Here is a 20,702-nt window from a genome sequence, read left to right as displayed (position 1 = left end):
CTGGCAGCTGTGCCCCTGCCCGCTGCTGCAGCCCGAGGCCGCGCGGGCTCTGCTCCAGGCTCCTGCGGCCCGAGCCGGGTGCCCATGGAGCCCCGGCCCGGCGGGGCTGCGGGGCCAACCCTTCCCTCCTGCCGCTCTCTGCAGCTGGCAGAGGACAGCAGCAGCGTGGCCGAGCACCTGCGCCGGGCCCTGCCCTACCTGCAGAGCCCACAGGAGCCCCTGCGAGAGGCGCCGTCAGGTTCATGGGTGAGCCACGAGCCGGGCCAGGAGGGCGTGTGGGCACAGGGCTGGCAGCGCCGCTGGCAGGGAGCTGTGCCGCTGGGCCTGACAGGCTCTGTGTTCCCAGGGATGGCCGGGAGGAGCTTGAGGGGACAGCAGGAACAGCTCCAGTTGATCTGCAATGGTGAGACAGGGCAGCGGGCTGCCAGCGGGGGCTGCCGGGGCGAGCTGCAAGCCCTGCCCCGGCTGCGGAGAGCTCTGCTCTCCTAGGTAGAGCACACAGAGATTTCAGGGACACGTGGGGGATGCGTGGTCAGCAGCTTCGGGCTGATCCCCTTGGTCCCTGATCCCTCCCGGCCATGGCAAGAGCCGGCTGGGATGGCCCTGGCAGGGGGGGCTCCCCTCGGCTCCCCGCAGAGTCGGGATCTGACCGTGGCTCTGTTCCTCTCTCTTGCAGCCCTTGAATGCCTGACAGAGGATGTCAGTAGTGCCATGTCAGAGCGGCCACTTCAAACATTGCATGTGCTCCGGGCAATACAGAGTGGGCAACACTCCATCTTCCAGAAGGTGCAAGATCATACAGCCCTCTGTGATGTCACACGGACATCTCTGTGATGTCACAATGACCCTGTGAGGTCACACAGCTTTTTGAGATCTCACACAGACATCTCTGTGATGTCACACTGAGCCTGTGATGTCACACAGCTTTTTATGATGTCACACAGACATCTCTGTGACGTCACACTGACATCTCAGTGATGTCACATGGATATCTCTTTGATGTCACACCAGTCTCTGAGATGTCACACAGCCCTCTGTGATGTCACACAGGTATCTGTGATGTCACACTGTTATCTCTGTGATGTCACAAAGCTCTTTGTGATGTAACTCGAACATCACTGTGATGTCACACTGACCGTATGAGGTCACACATCTTTTTGTGATGTCACACAGATATCTCTGTGATGTCACACGGACATCTCTGTGATGTCACACAGACATCTCTGTGATGTCACTCGGACATCACTGTGATGTCACACTGACCCTATGAAGTCACACAGCTTTTTGTGATGTCACAGAGCTCTCTGTGATGTCACACTGACATCTCTGTGATGTCACAAACCTCTCTCTGATGTCACACTGAGATCTCTGGGACATCACACAGCTCTCTGTGATGTCACACAGCTCTCTGTGATGTCACTCAGGATCTGTGAAGTCACACAGTGTCTGTGATGTCACACAGGACCTGTGATGTCACATAGCCCCTGTGACATCACACAGCACTCTGTGATGTCACATGGATGCCTCTGTGATGTCACACAGGATCTGTGATGTCACACAGGATCTGTGATGTCACACAGCCCCTGTGATGTTACCCAGATCTCTGTGATGTCACACAGCCCCTGGTCTCTGACTGTGGTAATTTATCTGTCTTCCAGCCCTTCAAGCCATGAGCGAAGATGACAGCCCATCCTCCACTAACCTGGAAACTCAGACAATTTTTGGACAAAGATGTGCAGAACTAAGGTCATCTGCTGGATTCAGAGAACCAGGCTCCCAAGCAGAGTACCAGGAGACAGTGAAGAGAGCAGCAGGACTCAATGTCACTGGAGCTCCAGGCACACCTGATGCTGGCCACAGCTGTGCCTGCTGCAAGCTCCCATAGCTGCTGCCTTCCCCCTCCCTGTTGACAGCTCCCTCCCTCCAGCCCTCAAACGCTGCCCATTCCCTTTTTTTGGCCCTCATCTCATCCCTTCCCTTTCCCTTCCATTAATAAAGAGTTTGGTTTCTCCCCCTTACCTGCATCTCTGTGGAGCTGAAGCGGCACAAATCCCGGGCCCTGGGACACACAGGCCCCTGCTGCTGTTCTCTTCCACGCCGTGTTCTGTGCACACACACACAGAACGAGGGCAGATCAGGCTGGAGAGGTGCCTGTGCTGAAGGTGCAGTTCCACAACTCTGTGGAGTTGCAGATCTTGCTGAGCAGCCTGGAGCCCCTGGAATTTGGAAGAGCCAAGCTAAGTATGCTCTGAAGGCAGCTGTGAGGGATTCCATGGCAAGCTTCCACGGAGGGCAAAGGAGCTTGGAATGCTGGAAGTTTTCAGGAATAGCTTCCTGAAAGCTCAGCAGTGCTCCATCCCTGCACAGGATCAGGGAGAGGGCCAAACCAGCGACCATCCAGGCTTAACAGGGAGCTTTGGGTGTGCCTGAGGGCAAAGGAAGCAGCAGCGCGGTGCCCAAGACTGGGACACGCGACCCTGCCAGTGCCCGGAGCACTCTCAGGCAGTGCTGGGATCCCGGCTGTGGTTCTGGTGCCCACAAGTGAGGAATGGCAGCCCCAGGCTCAGAGGCAGTCAGAAAGCCAAGCAAGTGAGAGCAGAGGGAGGGCACCCTTCCAGTCTCTCTTGGGCATGGCCACAGAACAGCCCCTGCTGCTTCTTCCTCTGCCTGTGTTTGGGCTGTGCTGGTGGCAGAGGCAGCCAGGCTGTGCTCTGCCTTCCAGAGCCTGTTGGGAGCGGGCATGGAAAGCGCTGTGTGCACAGCAGAGAGGCCTGGAAGGTGCTGGCAAGAGCGTCCTGCGGGAGCAGGGCTCTGGGCTCTGGCTGGGAACAGCCTGGTCTTGGTGCCGTGGGCGCAGGCAGGAGTTGAGGCAGGTGAAGAGGCAGTGAGCAGCTTGTGTTTGTAGAGGGCCTGGGGCTGCACGTCTGAGCCTCCACGTGGAAATGCACTTGGGAATAGCAGCTGGAGCTGGAGTGCCTGTCCTGAGAGGACATGAAGTCCTTCAGCCTTGCCAGCGTTTCTTAAGGGTGTGTTGGTGTTGAGCAGAAAAGCTGCACATTTGGGGAAATGCATTTGGAGGACAGGGGCTTGCTTCTCAAGGAAAGTGCTTCCCAGGGAGCTCCCAGTGAGGCAGGTGCAAGTGTTCCCCTTTGGCTCTCTGTTCTCCTTTCAGTCCTTGAGGCCCACTGCACTTGGCAGAGGGACAGGGGAAGGGAGAAGGCTGTGAAGAGCAGGTTTGGTATCCACCTGGACCTGCAGGGACCAACCCAAGCACCTGCAGCACCGTGTGTTACCCCCCCTTTGGACAGAGGGATGAGCAGAACCATCTCTGTCCATCTGTGAGCCCCACAGCTCTCTGTGGGAGCTGTGAATTAAAAGGCCTTTACACACTCACTTTTCACATCTTCCCTGTCTGCTGTGTTTCAGCTCTTGGCAATATGCATTTGCCTCCTGCTTGCTGGGAGCTGCTGTGGCCCAGGGCCAGCACAGAGCTGGGCTGGGTGGGCCAGGCAGCGTGGTGGAGAGTCTTGGCTGATCTTGGTGTGTGCCTGGCCTCAGAAAAGGCTTGGAAGGTTTGCCTGCCGAGGTGTCCTGCTCCTTGGCTCTCCTCGTGCATCTTGGAGAGCACAAGGGAGGCATTTCTGGCAGCTGGGCATCAGCAGGCCTTCCAATGGGGGCGTGTTGTGGAGCGAGCCCAGCTGAGATACCCTGAGAGGAGCCCAGGGCTCCTTGCTCCTCTCTGCTGGCCCGTGAGCGTCTGTCTGCTCTCGGGATGGCCCTGGCTGTGTCACGGGTGCTGCGTGGACACGAGACAGCCACTCCTGTCCCGCTGGGTCCCAGCAGTGCCTGGCAGCCGTCCTGCATCCACATCAGGATGCTGGCCAAGAGAGGCCCTGGAAGCTGAGGCAGCTGATTTGAAGCTTCTGCAGGTGCCAACAGGTCAAGGCCAACAGTGTTCCCTCAGGATACAGCATTCCTGAGGGGCTTCCCCAGAGCTGCCTGATGCCACCCACTCCTTGTGGCACCAGTTGCTTTCCTGTGGAAGGTTCTACCTTCCCCAAGAGCACAGAAGGAGCTGGAGAAAGAGCTGGCCAGGCTGCTCTCCATCCTTTACCAGCAGCCCTGGGTGAGCAGAGTAGTCCCAGCTGAGCACAGATGTGCCAATGGAAGAGCCGTGCCAATGGAAGTCTCAGTGGGAAGGATGATCCAGGATCCCACCGCTGGAAGGGTGACTCTTTGCCAATTGAACATCCCTGCAATCACAGGTGGGCAGCTGATGCAGCCAAGAGCTCCGTGATGCCTCAGCACACCCGTCGTGTTCCTGAGAGGACTCCCAGCCAAAGCTCAGCATCACGGCCACCTCTGCCACGTGCTCCCTAAGGTGACTCCTCTGGATATCGAGCCCTGGAGGAGAGGTTACACCTCAGGTTTTGCCTGGCTTGAAGAGAATAAAAAGCCCCATTGGTGACAGCAACATCAACAGGTAAAAATGTGCCAGTTTTTTTTGCTTTGCTCAGTTTCACTTTCCCTACACTGCTTTGTTTTATCTCATTTTTCATGGTTGCAAATTATCTTCTTTTCTTTCCTAAATTTCAAAACTTTCTCTAGATGCAAACTAGGGAGTGAGTGTGGAAGTGAGCTGCCTTCACCTTTATCTGCTGCTGTTGGACAGATGAATCCACACTACGGCAGAGCACTTGCAGATTACTCTCCTTCTTCTGTGAAAGTTTGCCTATCAGTGTAAGCGGCATCTGGAGATGGGAAAACTGAACTTCAGGTACTCCACCTTTCTTTCACCAGGTCAACAAGGAGATTGATTTTTCTTCTGCTATGCTAGCAAAGCCACAGGCTTGTTTTTGATTCCTACTCTTTATGACAAGGACGGGAGTTGGGAGTAGGGGGGAAGGAAAAAAACTTTGAGGGACCAGCTCTGCCCCTTGCAGTCACTGAAGGGATGCCTACCAAGGGCGGTGAAGGGAGAGGTCTTGCCAAGGCAGACAGTGCAATCATCTCTTTGTCTCACATAGAATCAGTGGGTCATTAATGTTTGAGCCAGCCTCTTATTTCACTGCAGTTGTCTGCATTGTCAAGGCTTTCCTCAATCCATCAAAAACCTGAAGGCCTTAACAGCCCCCAGCAATGGCTGGAACAGGAGTTATTCCTGATCTAAAGCAAACCGTGCTGATGGCCTCTCTTTCTGTGATATTTGCGACACTGAGCAAAGGGATTGACCAACAAGAGATGATTACTTTTCCTTTTGTGCTCCCTTAGGTTAAAGTTTTGAGAAGACAAGGATTATCTCCAGTTTAGAATCCTGCTTTTGAGCTGATGGATTCATTGCAGGCTCTGCTCCCTTTGCACTCTCAGCTTCCTCCAAAAGAGGAGTAGATGTGTGAGAGCCAGAAAACCAACCACTGGCAGCCCTGTATTGTGTGAGATATTTTATTTACAAAGGTGGGGACATTTGTACCATCACCTTCTCTTGATGGCTCCCCAAGCCTTGCTCTGCCAATAGAGCTACATGCAGAGAGGTCATTAGGAAGACTAAGGTGAATGCCTTGTGAAGGCCAGGAGACTGTTCTGGAGAAAGTCCCTTCCAGCACTGAATTTTACAGTGGTCCAACGGGCTGGCAGGTGCAGTTTGTTTTACCTGGTTGCTTGGTTGCTTTGATCTTTAAAAAGTCTTGTAAATGCCTAAGAAGAAGAAAGTTGTTCACCTGTTCTGCATAGTGGGGGAAAAAAATCCACCCCAAATGCACAATGGAGGGAATATCTGTCTCTCTGTGTCAGTGATGCTAAACTGGAGTTTCAGTGGGAGGGGGCTCAGCCCTGGACAGGTTTTCCAGGCTAATTGAAAGGAACATGGTGATATCTGAAATGCTACTTGCCCCATGTGCTTGTGGCTTTGTTTAGCATGGAGATCAACAGAAATGCATAGGTAGCATCTCTCTTTACACCTGAGCCTGTGAAGAGAGGGTGAGCTACTTTAATGGCTCTCTATATTTATTGAAATCTCTCTTTGTTGGGTATCCTGGGGTTTACACTGACTACTACCTTTCCGTAAGACATCTCTCAATCAACAGAGACAGCCAAGTTTACAGGGCAACATTTTTCCCCTGCTTGTCAGCATGTCAAGCAGCACCAAAACACACAATCTCCTCCTGAATCCCATAGCAAATAATTCATTTTTTAAAAACATCATCTACTGTCTGTAATGGTGTTGGAGATGGGTTAAGACAGCCACACTTCTGCTTCCTACCTATGGAGAGAGGCGAGCTTACAGCAGCTACCTGAGAGGCTATTTAGGAGGGAGACCCTTCTTGGCACTGTTCTGCAGTTTGGGTTTTTTCCTTGCAGTTAACTGTAGATACACTTGAAAAGGAAAACAAACAGAAAAAACCCAAACCAGTGGGCTATTAACAAGAGGGTTTAATGTTGACAATGGCACTTTGCAGTGGGAGTGTGATCTGCTTAATGCTCCAGAGCAGAGCAGCCCATCAATTCACATCCCTTTCCTTGGCAGAGGTGCCAACGCTTCCCCCAGAAGTTAAAGCCATGTGTCTCATTTCTGAGAGAGGCTTATTCACAAAAAGGGAGGAAAAATTCATTGTCTGATCCACAGAAGGAAAAAACACACAAGGGGATAAATTATGAGAATTAAGATGGGCAGGCAGATTTCTGCAACTCGTGCATGTAAAAATCTGATCCTGGTAGACTTGAGCTGTGTCATTTTAGATGCATTTCTCTAACCCACGTAAATATTTCTGTCAAAAAATCAAATCTGGAAAAGAAAGAAATTTCATTCTTCATCAAAGCTCTACAGTGATCTCGTTATTAAAAACAGAGGAGAAAGATATATCAGGAAGGCAAACAGTTGCAGCCACATAGTTGTTTTCAATAATCCAGTGAGTCACTACATAGAAAAGCCTTTCATTTCTCCCTGTGGTTCAGACAAAACAGTTTATTAAGATTTTGGTGCATTATTAAAAAAAAAAAAAGAAAAAAAAAGAAAGAGGAAAATGGTACCTCTTTATTTTATAAACTGTTGCAATAAAAATTCAGATTATTCAAATTTATCAAGTGCATTTTATAAGGCAGTAAGCACAGCAATTTTTTCCTCATACCACAAGATATTCCCTGGCCTTTCCATCTCACTCATAGTCCTATGTAAGGAGGCTGTTTACAAGGCATTGCTACAGCGAGAAAAAAATATTACAGAAATGAAAACTTGATCCAGCCAATGGCTGGATTTGTAATGAAAGACCTAAGTGGAAGGTAAACAGCAGCCTAATGTAATACTTTAAAGGCAATTCTTTAAAAGTGATGTATAGTAGATGCAAAGGGGATCTGTACTTCAGATCTTCACCCATGCAGAGGTGTGGAATAGAAGTTAATTGCATATGTAGCTATAATGCACACTGAGCAGCCAGAACAGACAAATACAAATATTTAAGATATTTCACTTTTTTTAAAATCACAAGGTTGTGAACTTGCATTTTGTTTTGGTTTCTTTTTCCCCAGGAAATTGGACAGGAGGCTGGCTGAAAGTGTACCAGTGCTCTACAGGGATTTCTTGTGCATTTTCAAGGAAGGATTTGCGGTGTTCTAGAATGTGCAAATATCGTTTGGGGCTTGTTTTGTTTTGTTTTTTATCTCAAATGCTTGCCAAGGAAATCGACCTGTACAAACATAATTAATAACATTTAACCTTAAATTCTGAGTCTTCATTAAGTCTTAATTTAAAAACCTTAGGAGGGAAGCTTGCAACCGTTCCTGTTCATAAGGTTGGATGGAATTTGGGGCAGGTTTTATGGCAGAAGAGGGAAAGCACTGAAATGGGGAAAGCTCAGCAAACTGTGCTGAAGCCAGTTAGTGGTCAAGTGGTCGTGTCATGGATAATGGGACAAGATCTGGATTCAAGGTGCCTCTTGTGTGGTCAAAGCAGGCCATGGTGGACGTGGCTCTGGGCAGCCTGATCTGGTGGCAGGTGTCCGTGTTTGTGGGCTTGGGGTCAGATGGGCTCTCAGGCCCCTTCCAGCACAAACCCTTCTGTGGCTAGGAATTTAAGAAGGCTGTGGGAGAACTGGATGGCTTGTGGGCTGAAAAAACAGGAGCTTTCCCTTTGTGTGAGAGTTACTACAAATCAGAACGGGGTTTTTTTCAGAATTATTGTTTAAAGAGTAACAAAAATTCCCCTGAAGCACAAAGAAGAGTACTCTGGGAACCTGAAAGAAGCCACCCAATTAGATGATAGAAAAAATATCTTATAAAGACAACATTGCAGAAGCAGTCAATACAACACAAGCTTCGTAATTGTATTTTATGTAACTAAAGGCTGGTCTCAAGAAACATTTTAGTGCATTACACCACCCCACAATGGGCCCAGTGCTGATGCTGGATTAACTGTCCCCGGTGAGTGGCTGAGCTCACGTCTCCCTGCCTACCTGGAGCTCGACTCTGCTCTGCCTCTGGGGTTATGATCTCATCTCTGAAGTGCTGCAAACACAGCTGAGCTCCACACTGCTCCCACTGTAGGTCCCACTTCTGGAAACGTGGAGCTGGGGATCTGGGCCACGCAGCACAGAATCTCTGCAGGAGATGGAGGAGGTGGGACACCCCCATGCCACTCTTTCTCCCCACAGATGTTCACCACAGCTATCTTCAAAGGCCGTGGACTTCCAAAGAGCTGCTCGCCTGGCTGTGCATATATGGAGCCTGTATTTTACCTTCTGCTTCTCCAGGTGGGAACTGAAAAGCTTGCACCTATAAAGAAGCTCCCATCATTGTCCTGACATCAGTTTGAGGTGGGCTAGTAGGTATTTCCAAGGGTCTCAGCTGTTTGCAGGTGAGAAGTCATTTTTTCTTGCACAAGCTTTCTTCTTGCATGGGCTTTTGGCTGCTTGTCACGTATGAGGCTGTGCTGGCAGGCAAGAGGAGACCCAACTGAATATTTCTGTCACACCAAGTGTTTGGATTTGTTTCAGGGTGGCTCACTCTGTGCAGAGATGCCTGCTTCCAGCTTTGTGCACTCTGGCACGTGTTTCCTAATGGACCAGGACTTCTCGCTCAGCCCAGCTGACAAGGAGCATCTCTGTCACCACAGCTGACACACGCCTGCTTTGTTAAATGACATAAGGTGCTGCAGTGCAAGGCACAAGTTCTCCCATGCTTTCAGCTAAACAATTTACTGCTGTGCTGCATATACCCTTTGGTCCAGCAAGGGAGGACCCAGAGCTGGTCAGTGTCCCAGTGGCCAGCTCTGTCCCCCTTGACACTGCAAGGAGCAGTGGAAACAAAGTGACATGTTGACCTAATGCCCTACCTGTAGGGCATTCATACCTACCCTGCCTGACAGCTCCCAAACTGCCTGCTGAGGTTCAGCCCCATGAGGCATTTTCTGCTCTGCTACGTCCCAGCTTCTCCAGTCCTCCTGCCTCTGCACCATCCTGGGTGTAGGCAAAGCCAGGGCTTTGGAATGTGTGTTTCTGGCTGCAAACTGAGGTCTTTTCTGCACATCAAATGCTCATCAGCGACTGGGAACACAACCAAGGAGGTTGTGGAGGAGAGGAGGAAGCCACACTTGATCCCACAGAAACCACAAACCTAATTTCACACCGAAGGCAATTAGCCAGCATGCATTTGGTTAGGGTGGCTGTGCTACTTTGTAAAACGTGACCTTTTAATAAGCTGGAGTGGTGGATCTGAGTTTCAGCCAGTCCACACTGGCAAAAGAAAACCACCAGCAGTTTAATATCATCAGGAGAGGGAAGCAGTTGTAAAGTGGCCCTCAAAACCATCTCTGTGCACTTCCAAGTCCTGCTTTGCACGACGGGATCACGTCCCTGACTCCATGCCATCACACTCATCCTCCCTCCTGAAGCCAGCAGGATGCTGCAGCATCCTTGGCTGGGCAGTGCTGACTCAGGCACAGGGTCCTGTGCCTGCTCCCTGGCACTGCTGTCCCCCAGATATTTCACCACTAGATATAAAAATCCCCGAGTCAGGCGCTCGCGGCTGCGCTCACTGCAAGGAGAAGCAGTAAAAGGCTGATTTATGCTCTGAACCACAAAAGCCTTTTATTGCTGCTTTTTTACTTGAATGTAACTCTCTTGCCCTTAAATGTGTAATCCCTTTCTAACAGTCTTGTGGAAGTGGCAGGGCTCTCCACGGGTTAAAGGCAGTATTTTTCAAGAGGATCAAGTTGTCCACCAGGTCCCCGAAGCCCCTCTTGCCCTGGCACAGCCAGTCCTCCTGTCAGCAAGGGAGGAGAGCAGCAGTAAGCTATGTGCTGCCGGCATGGTCCACCACATACCCCCAGCCCTCAGCTTCCTGGGGTTGTTGGAGAGTTATTCCATCACTTGGAGTATTCCCGACAGTCTTGGGCACTGCTGCTCCTTCAGGGGAGAATAAAACCCCAAGCTGATCTAACAGCAACAGGGATTTAGGAATTTGGCTCCAGGCAGCATATGCATTTAAAGAATTATTTCTTAATTTTTATTAATTACTATTAGTCATTTATGGCCCCTTTAAAGTCAACTTCTCAAGAAAAATATTGCTTTAGGGAAAAAAAACCCAAACCAGTCATTAAATGAACAATTAGCAAAAGCTACAGCTGCACCATAAAAGAGAAATACTGGAGTAGGGGGGAGGAATATTTCAAATTGACTGGGAGATGCAAGTTGTTGAATGGATGGAAAGCCAGCCGAGATCCTAAGGAAAGGGTGATGCTGGAGAGGGGCAAAAGTACACAGTGTGGCATTGCTAGGTTCATTGTCAGGCCTGCTGTTAATTACGTGAACCCAGGGTCCTCAGGAAACAGGAAAGCTGGACAGGACAGAACGCACGTCAAACCAATATGATTAATGCAACGTTCTCTGTTTATTCGAGAGGAGATGGCAGCTTATATACACTTCTATACAGTTTACAGTTTACAAAGGCACATTCATTGGCAAGCGAACATTGTGTGTCTTTTTCTTAAGGTGACCTAAACCTCACACTATAAACCTATACTACTTCACACCCAGACAGCCCAGTGCTTCCCATCACACTTTAATACAATTTCTAACTGCACCACAAGCTCTTAATTTCTAACTGCGCCAGAGGCTGGAAAGCCTCACAAGGCCCAGATCTGAGGCCTAGGCTGGAGTAGCTCAAATCTCATTCCAAACATAAATCATGCCCTCTCTGTCTCAGAAATGCTGCAACAATTAGGTGCTTTATTAATGATTTGGAGGCAATAAGAATTAATTGTGTCAGAAAATGATGGTACATTGGGAAGAGCTGAAAGCAGAGGTGAGAGCAGAAGAAAGAACAGCGAGAGAGGCAGGGAGGGCTGAGGGGTGTAAGAGGGATTTGATTTCATTCAGGCTCTGGGGGCTTTTCTACAGTTTCCCCCAGTAAAAGAGCACCAGTAATGTCTGTGGACAAGGAAGGGGCCCAAAGAGGTCAGACAGGAGGGTTTGGTTTGAAGCAGGAACCATGGAGACCCTTCCTGTCCCGCTCAAGAGAGGAACAGAGACTTGCCTGAGGTGTGAGGCAGGCAGAGTCCCTGCGCAACAAAACTGATCAGCGTGGAGGGGCAGCTGACTTCAGAAGATCCCAGACTGTATAGCAGGGCGTGTTTAAAAGAAAACACTAAACAGACAATACATTGTTCTGCCTGCTTTGCAGCCTAACTGAAGGAAGGGGGAAAACAAAGCCCAGATTAATGTAGAAATTGCATTTAATGATCATCTTGAGAAGCCCTAGGACAAAATCAAGGGAGTGAGCTGCCCCAAGCTGTTAAGGAGGAAACCCTCTGCCCACCGGATGCCAGTGTTGCCCAACATTAAATCACATGGAGAAAACTCCTCTGGCAAGAGAATATTTGGTGCTTAAAGACACCCAGCCCTCCAGCTACCCAAACACCACCACATTCAAAAGCGCACTTGCAACTTACTTGGTGGCACAGTTAAATTTATTTGCAACTCATCATTCTGGAGGTAGGCAAAGGTGACAAAGCCAAGGACGAAGCACTGTGTAAAATTTTACTTTTACTGAGTGGACCCTAAAGAAGCCCAAGCAGAGCTTTATTTTGTGGCTCCTCGGGCTGACAGTCTCCATTAACCATTGGTTAATACTGCAGCGTCAGAGCAAACCCAGAGTTGCAGCCCTGTGCTGTTAGAAAGTGTCCTTCATCCCAGCAAGAGGCCTTGGGGTGAGAACATTTTGCATGAAGAGCCACTGGTGTAAGAGCTGAGCCTCTCAGCTCTGCATTGCAGTCAGCGTGTCGTGTGCCATCCCTCCACGCCACAAATAATTCTACAATTTCTCAGCTGGGAGCCTTTGGAAGCCACATACTAATATGCTTATATGGGAAGAGAGACCAGACAAGGTTCAAATAAAGAGCTCATGTAATAAATAAACATGAGGTCAGTATGGGAACAGCAATAATTGCTTTGTATGACAAGATTTGCGTAGCAAACATTCGTGATTAATGTACAGCCGGTGTCAGGTAAGGAGCCTTCACTATCATTGTTCTGTCTGCACCTTCTAATCTAGAAGGTACAGCAACTCCAGCCAGAGCTATTAGTCACTGTTTACTGAGAGGCAGATCGAGCAAAATTTTTCTAGTTCAATATTTGAGCGAGTTTCGCCTCAGAGCCTCTCGCTGGATCCATTTCTGCGCCAGGCAGGGATCACACTTCTTTCCTGGGGGTGGCAAGGAGGGATGATCAGCAATGCTGCTAATCTGCTCAGCAAGGGCACGGGCTGGCTCCCAGCCTCTCCTGCTGGCCTCTCCCAGGTGGTGTTCTCAGGGAAAACCTAAGAAAGAGGCTGAAGACCCTGCATGTCAGGGCTCTGCTTCCTGGCTGCCTTTTCTTTCACCTGCCTCTGCCTGCCAGTTTCACGGCCCCTTGGCCACCGCTGATGCAGGCAGTGGGATGCAGCACCGAGGGCAACACCACCTCCTTCTTTACAGCCTCCTTTCTGCAAAGCTTGCCTAATAAGTTCCAGCTAAACTTCCAGCTCTTTGGCCAACGAGCAATAATCCCACTTGAAATACTATCTTGATTTGGGGATATTTTTCCTTTTTTTAAAGGCATGCAAGCCTCTGGCTTCCCTGGAAAGGAGGCAGTTTGGCTGGAGGGACTGGGGTTATTCCTCTGAGGGTAATTCCTATGGGAAAACCATTCCATTGTAGCTGGTTGGAGGCAAGGAACTTGCTGCTGCAGTCTTCCACCTTAACTGCTTGGGGGTGCCAGGTAAAGCTGTTAGCATCACTGGGAAGTCACTCCAGGAAGTACTGCACAGAACAGCTGGACAGGCATAAGGAGAGTTCCTTCATGTTGGTGAGATCCAGAAGGGCTTGATCAGAGTAAGCAGGCCTCAAAACCTAGGGCATGCATTTTGGGGACATGAAGGTAAGAATTGAAGGTGTTTTTCTCTTGTGCACTCGCAGAATTCAGTTGTGACTGAGGATGCCAATCAGCTCCTCAAGAGTGATAAATGGCAGCTGCTGTCTCCCACCTGTGATGAGATGTTGAGATTTTCAGTCTCTGTCTTTCCAAGACAAGTCTTGATGAGACACTGTTCCCCAGGATCTGTTAGGGGGGATGTCTGTGTTGGCATTTCACCCTTGTGCTGGGGTGGCTGGTGGTGAGGGGGCGTACTGGGCTGATGCTTGCAGGACCCTGGCACTGGAGCTGTCCCCAGAGTATCCAGGAGGTGCCACCAGGCTGGCAGGGGACATCAGGATGGGGAGTGCATTGGTGGGAGATGCCATTACACCTCTGTGCCCCTCAGAGCTGCAGGCAGGCTGGAAAACGTGGCTCTCATCAGCTACTTCAGTGCCAAGTCCACCCAGCAGCACAGTGAAGAGTGATCTCCGAGGTGCTGCCGACCCGCCCTACTGCCCTGAAAACCTCTCTCCCTCCTTTGCAGCCCTTCCACCCTAAAGGTCCCCACCCGCCTGGGCTGGGCGCTGGGAAGCCCTGCACTCACCTTGGTGCTGAGAGCGCAGCTGGGGCGCTCTGGGCCATGTGCACCACGGCAAGGCTGGGTGAGCCCTCCGGAGCCGCCGGCGGTGCCTCGCCATGAAGAGGAAGAAGGGCAGAAGCACGCGCCAGGAGGACCTGAAGCGGACGCTCTTCCCAAAGCGCTTCCCCCTCCTGTCCCGGAGCCTGGAGCGTGCCCTCATGGACCTGCGGAGCGCGCAGTGAGGCCTTTGGATGGGATATGGAAGAGCATCGTGGTGCTGGGCCCCCAGGTTGACGTGGGAGAGCTCCCTTGGATGGAATGTTGGGGTGGGTGGCGGTGACGGCACTGGGCCATGGGGACACGAGGGTCCCAAACTGAGCAGGACGGGCCAGGCATCCCCATTTCCCCATTGTTCCTGAATTCCAGAGCCTGGGAGATTTGACTTTTGGCTTTTGCAAGCTGGAGTGAGGAGCCCTCCCCCTCAGGAATTCATCCCTCCTGCCATCCCTCCTGCACTGCTGAGGATCACCCTGGTTGTTTTTCAAGCAATACCCTTAATAATTATTATTTTTTTAAATATCCCCAGTCTCCTTTTTCATGCTGTGAAGTCAGGGATCAGGGAGATCTCAGTCCTGGGAATTGGGGTTGCTCAGCTGTTCCCCATCTTTAGGGCCTTGTGCTGCCAGCTTCTCCTGGGAATGCTGCCATGCAGCAGGAGAATCTCCCTGGAGGTGCCTTGCCCTTGCCCTGCTCACTCCGTCCTCAAACCCAATTGATCCCCTCTGCAAGCCCTGTGGATTTGATGCTCCCAACTCCCTCCTTTTCCTCTTTTTTTGTCCTGATGGCAAGTGAAAGGGACAGGAGGGGAAAGGTGACTCTCAAAAGCTGCCAGACCTTCAGCTGCATGTCATAAACCCATTCCTTTCTCTATAATTCACACCATGCTGCTTTTCATTCCTCATCCTTTTTAGTGTGAGTAGTTACTCCTTTTTCCCGCTTTAATACAATTGTACCACACTTCTCCTTTCCCATATCCCAGGAAGCTGCTCACCCATTACATGGCTTTAAATGGAGTAATTGCAAGATTAGGTTCCTTTGGCCAGGCCATTAAAAAATGCCATTACAGAGGAACTGCAGGAGAGTGCCTGGAAAATCAAGCTTTGAGGGTGAAAGCTCTGCAGGCATATTTTTATTGCTATTGACCACCCCAGGGCCTCTGGGAGAAGGAAGCCAAGAGCATTTCTGGGGTTTTTGTCCTCTGAGGAAGGAGAGAAGGCAGGAGTGGCTCCATGTGGGGTGGGTGGGATCAGCTGGGATCTAGGTTGTTGTCTTCACTGAGAATTAAAAATAAACATTGTCAGCCCTGGGAGGCAGAGCTGGAGTGCTTGTCCAGCTCCTTGGGACAGCAGGGCCAGGGAGCTCCTGGGGAGCTGTGGAGCTGAGGAAGGGCCTGGAGCAGGAAAGGCTGAGGGAGCTGGGGCTGAGGAGATGCTGAGAGGGGCCCTCAGGCCTGGGTGACCCTGTTGTGACCCTGAGTGTCCCTGGGTGTCCCTGAGTGTCCCTGTCCATCCCTGTCCGTCCCTGTGTGCAGGAGGGCAGAGCAGCCCCAGGCCCTGCTACAGGCCCAGCAATGGCCCCAGAGCCCCGGGCAGGGCTGAGCCAGGCAATTCCCTGCCCAGGAGGCAGAACTTCCCTGTGGGCACTGGAGCAGAGCCCAGAGAGGCTGTGGGTCCTCCCTGGCTGGGGATATTCTAGAGCCCTGTGCACACCCCGCTGTGCCCTGTGCTCGGGATGGCCCTGGGGTGGCACCAGCTGAGCCTCTGTGCTCCCTTAGCCCTGCCCCACTCCGGGACTCTGGGATTCATCCCCCCACATGAGTTTTTTGGGTGACCCCCAGGTGAAGGTGTTCCCGAGCTCTCTCTGGGTTTCATTCAGCAGGAAATCATTTTGCCACATTCTCCAGTGGTGTCACCGAGGCCGTCACTTGCCGGGTCACAGATGGCTCGTGACTGTCCTTGCTCCCTCTCTGGGCTGGGGATGGAAAGTTCCTGGGTGAGCTGAAGGGAAGGATCCCTCTCTGTGCCATCAGCAGGTGCTGGCCGTGACCTCCCAGCACTTGGGCCTTGTCACCGTCACCCCTCTGCTTTATCCTGAGCCTCTCCTCAGGTGGAGCCCGGCTGTGGTGGCACCCCCAGAGCGGGGAGGGACATAAAGGACAGCAGAGCCACCTGTGAGCCAGGGCAGGGCTGATAAGGAGCTGGTTTGGGAGGAGTGACTTGGAATGCTGCATGTAAATGTGGGAGTGCAGAGTCCCAGATAAGATGTGGGCGGGTGAGATAACAAAGGGTCAGGAGGGCTGATCCCGGGAATATTTCCTGAGAGCAGCTGTGTTCAAAGCTGGCTGCAACTCACTGCCTGCTTTTCCTTGACAGGGAGGTGACCTCCCTCTGCAGCCCGCTGAGGTTTGGGGTTGATATTTGGGTAGTATTTGTCAACAGACCAGACCAAACACCACCTTGATTTGTGTTCTAAGGCACCTGCTGTTTGTAACAGGGATTTTCATGAGAGAGGTAGCAAGGGGAGGGCATGTAATTTAATCTCCAGGCTGTAAAAATCCATTTCTGCTTGTACTTGTTGATAATGTAACTGTGACACAGCTATTACAAAATGACCCGAATGCACTTTCACAGAGTTGTCATAATGAAGGTTGGTCTGTACCCACAGGTGCAGGATGCTGCTCACAGTTTGATGGAAAACTGGAACAACTGGGGTGTTTTTTCTCTTTTTTTTTTTTTTTTTTTTTTTTTGTGCTTATGGTCCTTCAAATAGTAACAACATTTTTTTTTATATCTGCCCTCTCTGCAGTACTTTCACCTGCAGCAGTTGTCCAGGGCTCCATAAAATAACCTTTTTTTTTTTTTGAACTAAAGAAAAACTGACTGGAGGAGGAAGATTAGGTTTGGGTGAGGGTGGATTTTTTCCAAGGAATTCCAAGGGCAGAGCGGGACCTCCTGTAAAATGAACGTTTTATGTGGTCATCAGTTGCTTCAGGAGTATGTCGCTGTCGAGGCAGGACAGGAATGAGAAGACTGACTCAGAAGACTGCTGAGAGTAAAACTCTGGTTTATTCAAAATACACCACTCTTTTATTTACATTCTTTCCCAACTCTTTCCCAGGCTTCTGCCTGGCTAGAAACTCTCCATTTCTCTCTTTGACTGAATCTGAGACCCACAGGAGTATAGATTAAATCCTTGGTGATGTAGATGTTAGAAAAAGAACAGAAATTACCCCTTGGAACGAAACCAAACCTGTCAATGCTGGCTGGTTTTGTCTGTCTTGGTACCTGGGGTACGAGTGCCACGAGGACCTCATTTCTGGGAGGGCTGGAAATGGACAGTGAGGGGTTTGGGATGTGGGAAAATCACTGCCTGGAGAGGCTGGGGTGTGTTCTGGGAAATGCAGGCACTGGGAGAGCAAATCCTTCAGCTGACTGTCAGAGCAAGACACACTTTTTGTGTCTCTTGGAGATCTCTTGGGTCACTTCTTCTGTCTCTCGCGTAGAAATTCTGGCCCACCTGCCATAATTAAAAGTCGGGATACAAAATTAGGTGGAAGTGCAGGACGGTGTGATAGGCAGGATGAGTGTGGCTCCAGAGAAGGGAACAGGAGTGGGAGTGAGCAGGATCTCATGCCCAAAGGTGGCTGGGGTGGGTCAGAGGATGGAGGATGCGCTCCTGGAGGCAGTTTGGGTGCATGAGTAGAGGCTGAGAGTGCCCAACAGGAGAAGCATCACCATATGGGACTATAAAGTGAAGGGAAAACCCCCTCATGATTCGTGCAAGTGAGTAAACAATTGCTGTCCCTACCTGCCTGCAGGCAAGAGGTTTTGGTGTGAGTCTGCTGTTCCAGGCTTGGCCAAGGACACAGCCTGGGAAGCTCCTGCAGTGTGATTCAGCCCAGTTTGTTTTGAAAAGCCCCACAAAAACACAAGCACATGTACAGGAGGCATGGAAACTGCAGCTTGTGTTGGGAGCACAGTTGCTGGGTTTGTACACTTCAGCCAGGAAGAAAGGAATTCTTGTTGAAACTTGTTCTGTCTGTTGCTCTCTATGTAAACTTCACATATTTTGTGGGATGCTGCATCCACAGAGTAATCAGAAGGCATGGGGGAAAAAAGAGGCAACATTTGCAGATAGTCCAGTTTCCATTTCTGCTTTGCCGCTGCACATGATTAGCACATTGAACATAACTGCTAGCGCTCACTTACAAAGACTGTGAATAAATCATTCCTTTGATCTTCTTCAAAATCCAAGAGAAAGAAGAGATAGGGTAGGATAAGGATTGCATTAAGTATGATAGTGTTTAGCATTTCTTCAGTCTTGAACGTTCTTTATTCAGGGACCGACATATTAAAAATTTAAATTATTCCCATTAAAACATTGTTCCCTGGTACAGCTGTCAAGAGGAAATAGAACATAACTAAGACATTTGTGTCTAGCCAAAAGTCACCAAAATCTCCAAGCATTCCCAAGGAGAACTCTCAAGGAAAGTGTCAGAATCCCAAATGACCTTGACATCACCTCCGAATCAATAGCTTGACATCTGATAGAGACAAGTGGAGAATGCTCAGCGATAAAGGGAGCTTGTGTGGTGCAGCAGCAGAACTCAGGCAAAGAATTAAGGGATAAGGAAAATGTCAGACTATAAAAATCAACGAGATACTGTTGCCAAAAATTAGAATTCTCACTTTGGGCTGTAGGAAAGGAGAAAAGCGGTAGAAGAGGGTAGGCAAGACTCAGAGGCTGATCCCCATCCTCTGCCTGTGATACCACTCCTGTTGTTCTGAAGCTTTTCAACAAGATGTCTAGGGACAAACTGTAAAGAGTCTAGAAGGGAGAAGGAGGAAAGGAATAAAAGATGATCAGATCTGAAAGTGAGTTTTATCTGGGGAAAGAAGGAAGGAAAGAAGGAAAGGAAGGGAAGGGAAGGAAAGAGAAAGAGAAAGAGAAAGAGAAAGAGAAAGAGAAAGAGAAAGAGAAAGAGAAAGAGAAAGAGAAAGAAGGAGAAGGAGAAGGAGAAGGAGAAGGAGAAGGAGAAGGAGAAGGAGAAGGAGAAGGAGAAAGAGAAAGAGAAAGAGAAAGAGAAAGAGAAAGAGAAAGAGAAAGAGAAAGAGAAAGAAGGAGAAGGAGAAGGAGAAGGAGAAGGAGAAGGAGAAGGAGAAGGAGAAGGAGAAGGAGAAGGAGAAGGAGAAAGAGAAAGAGAAAGAGAAAGAGAAAGAGAAAGAGAAAGAGAAAGAGAAAGAGAAAGAGAAAGAGAAAGAGAAAGAGAAAGAGAAAGAGAAGGAAGGAAGGAAGGAAGGAAGGAAGGAAGGAAGGAAGGAAGGAAGGAAGGAAGGAAGGAAGGAAGGAAGGAAGGAAGGAAGGAAGGAAGGAAGGAAGGAAGGAAGGAAGGAAGGAAGGAAAGAAGGGAGGGAGGGAGGGAGGGAGGCTTCAGTACCTGCCGGGCTTTCTGAGCCACTCACCAGCATTCCCAGTATGTTTGCAGGTACTCCAGGGAAGCTCCTTCTCATCTGCAAAGCAGAATTGCAGCCTAAGCCACTTTTCCCATCCTGTAATTCCCCTCTTTAGCCACAGAGTGGGGAGAAGTGGCAAACTGCAAACGGCTTGATTACCCAAACTTGGGTGATCCCTGTCCAAGGAGGTAGGAAGGAAAACTGAAAATATTCCTGCAGTTGGGCAAGTTGGAGCCAAACAGCACTGTAAGAATGTGTGTGATTAGATCAGGACCAGTTGCTGTGTGTGAGCTCTCTCCCTGTTAGCACATCTACCAGCTCATCAATGTCCATGGAAGCAAAAGGCTGCACCTGCCTTTAACTGGGACAGATAAACTGCAGGCAAGCCAAATTCCTAGGCATGCCTGCACATGTCTGTGCAGAGCTATAGTCTCTCTTGGTGATCTCATTTAAACATAGTCAAAATTATTAAAAGATGCTGCTATATGGATATGACAATTCGTGCAAATAAAATTGTCATATATTTTATCGTTATGTACTGTTAAGATACTCTTCTAAGAAGTTTTTAAAAACACACAAGCCAGCGACAGGGATTGCAACACAATGTTGAAACCACCTGGACAAAGGAGGGAGGACTCCATTCACAAGCAATTGAACATGATGCACAAGAGTAGATGGGCAGCTGGCAGGAGGTTTGTTTATGACTCCAGTGGTGTCTGGACTTGCTCTGCTGTTTGTGTCTCCAAGGTCTGACTCAAACCCAGTTCAAGCCAGAGGAAAGAATCCCAGCAGTTTAGCAGATATAAAGCTGCAACTCTGGAAAGGATAAACTTTTGGTAACACATCCTTTCATAAGTCTCTCTTCTTTCTGACGTGCTGGTGACTCTCCTCAAGCTGGGGTTTGCTGGTGGTTATTGGGGCATGCACAAACACATTTCATCCTGCTGCTGCTACCCACATACGCTGCACCATTGCAAGAGATTCTAGCACCAGTGCTGTACCATCTGCACACCCCAGATAAATGCTCTTCCCTCCTCTTGGGCAGTGCCTGGGCCTCTTGGGCCTCCATTTGCTGCCCTTTTGCCTTTGCTTTGAGATCACAGAATGGTTTGGGTTGGATTGGGCCTCCAAGCCCACTGCCTTCCATGGGCAGGGACACCTCCCACCAGCCCAGGTTGATTCAAGCCCCATCCAGCCATGTGGCTCTATCTCTGTCTCTGTCATTTCTAT

General features: G+C 49.8%; 1 long non-coding RNA gene across 2 annotated transcripts; it reads right to left on the bottom strand.

Moving 5' to 3' along the window:
* Nucleotides 1–17,062: 17,062 nt before the first annotated feature.
* LOC116808623 (uncharacterized) lies at nucleotides 17,063–20,126 on the bottom strand. Of its 2 annotated transcripts, none has more exons than XR_012052370.1 (2): nucleotides 19,457–20,126; nucleotides 17,063–18,846 (listed from the first exon to the last, which is right to left on the bottom strand). It is a non-coding gene; the product is annotated as an uncharacterized lncRNA (long non-coding RNA). The 2 variants fall into 2 exon arrangements; XR_012052369.1 differs by having other exon boundaries at nucleotides 19,482–19,593.
* Between the last annotated feature and the right edge of the window lie 576 nt (nucleotides 20,127–20,702).

The sequence above is a fragment of the Taeniopygia guttata genome, chromosome 31 (genome assembly GCF_048771995.1).
Source record: "Taeniopygia guttata chromosome 31, bTaeGut7.mat, whole genome shotgun sequence".
Lineage (NCBI taxonomy): Eukaryota > Metazoa > Chordata > Aves > Passeriformes > Estrildidae > Taeniopygia > Taeniopygia guttata.
This window is presented reverse-complemented; position numbering and strand designations above follow the sequence as displayed.